Source organism: Aplysia californica, unplaced genomic scaffold (genome assembly GCF_000002075.1).
Source record: "Aplysia californica isolate F4 #8 unplaced genomic scaffold, AplCal3.0 scaffold00637, whole genome shotgun sequence".
Taxonomy (NCBI): Eukaryota; Metazoa; Mollusca; class Gastropoda; order Aplysiida; family Aplysiidae; genus Aplysia; species Aplysia californica.
The window spans coordinates 299524-303445 of NW_004797907.1; the positions used below are offsets into that span (position 1 = coordinate 299524).

At 41.4% G+C, this 3922-nt stretch overlaps 1 long non-coding RNA gene across 2 annotated transcripts in view; it reads right to left on the reverse strand.

Moving 5' to 3' along the window:
* Positions 1-288: 288 nt before the first annotated feature.
* Positions 289-3922, reverse strand: part of LOC118478514 — an 8458-nt gene continuing 4824 nt past the window's right edge. The window contains exons 1-2 of one of the 2 annotated variants that reach the window (XR_004859099.1): positions 1960-2067; positions 289-700 (exon numbers count right to left, since the gene is read on the reverse strand). This is a non-coding gene — a long non-coding RNA (uncharacterized LOC118478514). Of the gene's footprint in view, positions 701-1959; positions 2068-3922 lie in introns of those variants that run through there. The other variant, XR_004859098.1, reaches the window with a different exon arrangement.

Here is a 3922-nt window from a genome sequence, read left to right on the forward strand (position 1 = left end):
TTCTGTGTGTGTGTGTGTGTGTGTGTGTGTGTGTGTGTGTGTGTGTGTATGTGTGTGTGTGTGTGTGTGTTTGTTTAAAAATCATGACGACCACGTTCGACACATAGCTCTGATAGCAACAAGCCCTCGGGGCTGACAATCTTCTCCTGGGATCTAGCAGACAATTAGAAAAAAACCCAAAAAAACAAAACAATCTCCCAGTTCCGAATGAGACAAGAAACAGAAATAACAAAAACGACCTCGAAGAAACATACAGAATCAAAGCAAATGAAAACAATTATTTTTTCATGCATCATTTATTATCTTTTCTTAATTAAAGACAACCAAGTTGCTCCCACGATTCGTTAAGTCAATTGCCCAATGAATCGTCTTCTCCGACTCAGAAGGTGACAGTTAAGCTATCCTTGTGCCCCCATAAGAAGAGGAAACAGAAGAAGTAGAGAGTCCAGACTACCGCTGCTACTGCTGCTGCTGCCGCTGTCGTGCTGATAGTGATGGTGCTCATGTTTGTGTTTGTGGCTGTGGCTGTGGCTGTGGCTGTGGTGGGCCTTGACGTGGTGCTCGTGTTTGTGGTAGTTGTGCTTTCCGGCTTGACAGGACTGGAGACAAACCGATAGGAGCATCAGCGCCAGCAGCATGTTACACACACGACTTCCGGAACTCGACATAGTGACGACTTGTGGTTGGGTCTGCGCAGGATCTGAAATTATATGAGATCAAAGACAAAATCACTGATAATGTTTGCTTCTATATCACTTGAAAACCTGAGTTTTAAAAGAGAACTAACAGAACAGAACTCCACACAACACACACACACACACACACACACACACACACACACACACACACACACACAGAGAGAGAGAGAGAGAGAGAGAGAGAGAGAGAGAGAGAGTAGAACTCCCTCTCTATATTCCACTTTTGTCTTTTTTTTTTCTTCCCTCGATTTTACCAGGAAACATTAAAACGCACCCCACTCTTTACGCACAAACTTGAGTGAACTATGTGCTTGTAAGTTTGATAACTCTGATTATCGTTATAAAGAACACCCAAGGAGGCTGTCTGCTTCGAAGCTGTGTGAAAAAAAGCTAAACCGGAAACACTTTGACACAGAATCTCACTAGGCAGTTACTTGGTGAAATTATGCGTCGTCGTAGCTCGCCTCCAGCGGCATGGAGCTGAACTATTTCCCTACAAGCGCGTCTTTTAAAATTTAGTACAGGTTTTACGGCACTCGCATCTGCATAAGGTCATATGAGCGCCAAGGGGTGGATGTCAACAGAGAAGTCCTTACATTGAATCAGACTTACTCTGCTCACCTCTCTAGCTAGCTTTATCAGCACAAAGTCTGCTTCTACTATCAAGGCACCCCAGAAATAGCGGGTCACAAGTGTGGGACAATCATACAAAAGAAGTAGAGGAAAATGATGATAGTAAGAATTAGGAAAGAAAAAGCAGCAGTTCCCTGTTGCAGTTCCGGCACAGTTATGAGCATGACATTGATGAATAAGCCCATTTACAATTACACTTTTACTGTGCATAAGAACTCGACATGTTAATGTCCCCCCCTTTGGGAATGGCATAAAGACACTTCAGTCAGAAGCAGCGCCCCGGGGGGGGGGGGAGGTTACAAACAAGTGTGCTACAACTACTACTATTAATAAATAACAAGAAAATTGTTTTATATAGCGCATATCCACGATCGACAGCAAGCTCTATGCACTTTACACACTATTATTACCAGAGCAGCAGTCCATAGAATACTCAAAACGTTCTCAGCTTCTCGGATAGCATACTAGGAGAAGATACCCCAAAAATATCGTCTAAATTTAGCACTGAAAAATGTTTCGTTACGACAAGTTTCAGAAGACTCCAAGTTTCCTTAAAACTAAAAGACTAGGAGAAATTCTGAAACCAGCCAAAGTTGGAAGAAGAGTAAGAATCCTAAATTTGTCTCACCTTCTATCAGACACAAACAGATTTCAGTACTCGAAAGTGAAGTCGTGAAGAAGTCCAGAGAGGATGCTGATGACTTCAAGTTTTCGACTTATTTTATACACATGTGGCTTCATACCTGAGGTCTACTGCCAAGACCTTGTGGCTTTTGAAAAGATTTTCTTGATCGAAGGCCGCTCACGGAAAGCAGAAAAGGTACTAATGCGTGACAGGAACTTTACTTCAACGAACCGAAGTCATTGTTTGTGTTGAAGAGTATTACAAATAGGATTGGTAGCGGTGAGCATGACTGGTGGGTACTCACAGATGCTCGTCTCGTGCACCCTCTGACTGGACAAGGGGGCTTGGGGGTTCTTTTGGGGAAGTCACGAACTTCGTAGAAAGCCGTGCAGCCGAAAAGGTGTGTGTGTGTGTGTGTGTGTGTGTGTCTGTATGTGTCTGTCCGGCAGCCTAACCACTAGGCCACCGACGCCACTGTTGTGACCAACAAAGAGCCACACTTCTCAAAAATAGACATAAGGCACTAGCTAACCTTACTTTTCTGTCGTTAAGAATTTCCATTAATTTGTATAATCAAATGTTAACACGGTAATTTGCTTTTCTTCAGAACTTTGAAACAACAACAAAAAAAGAAACAAAACAAAAAGCAAAACAAAAACAAACCCAGAAATAAAAACAAAATAAAACAATGCTTCTCGATTTTACGACATTTCAATAGCCAGTCTTCGCACAAAATACATTTGATAAATGTGACCTTTACAAAATATATTTTTCTTTAAAAACAAAAAGCAAAAAAAAAAACAAAAAACAAAACAAAACAACAACAACAAAAATCCCCAGAAATAAAAACAAAATGAAACACAGCATCTGGATTTTACGACATTTCATTAGCCAGTCTTCGCGCAAAATACATTAATTGATAAATTATGTGATCATTACAAAATATTCTTTTATAAAAAAACCATTAATTATTGGGGGGTCAGTTCTATGAAAGGTTTCCAAAGTCCACAGAAAACTCTGCTGATGGCCGCATTTGGCACACGGGCCACAGTTTGCTCAGCTCTGATGTACTACAGCCAACTCACGGGGGCTTATCGAACTAAGCCGTCCATGTGGGTGGTTGGCGGGTGCTCTGGTGTGGTTTGCTTCTTCTTTCCTATCAAACGTCTATCGTCCTTATCTCCCCTCCTTCTTTTTTATGTTGATTGTTACTCTCTTGTAACACCTCTAATCTTCTGGCGCTCATATGACCTTATGCAGTTGCGAGCGCCGTAAAACCTCTACTAAAACTTTAAAAAGTCGTCCACTCAAGTGTGTCAACAGAAATGGGAATGTTACGTGACGTCATTCGTTCTCAAAAGCAAGCCCCCGTCAAGGGTTAGAACCGTTAGCTGATGTCAAAGACTTTTTTTTATCACTTATGACGCTTATTTTATGTCAAAAAACGGCGAGGTCTACTCTCCATTGACGTCATATTTAATCATCTGGCTAAAATCGTTGACATTGAGTCCACATGTTGCACGGATCTGGGTCACAGAACGACAGAGAAGAGAGAAATGGACAAGGCGACTACTTGTGGAAGTAGAAAGTCCAACATTAGTTTTGTGTCACGGCGTTATGGGATCACGTTTTTGAAAAAAAGAAGGTGAAAGTGAAAGGAGAAGCGGAGGAGAAGAAGACACTTTTCCAAGGCGGAAGAGGTTTGAAGAGTTGTATTTCTCCGTCTGCTCCTGAAGAGAAGATACTATGTAGGAGGAAATGAGTTTGGTTTGAGAGACTTGAACTGTTTGAGATCTTACTCAGCCTTCACCAATGTAAGTCTGCACTTCATTGAGGACGGGTAATAAGAACAAGATCAAGTTCTTGGTCAAGATTTAAGGTACACCTCGGCAGTAACCAACAGTCAGAAAAAGTCGATTTTGGACTATTTTAGAAAGAGCATCATCTGCTTTAATAATAATAATAA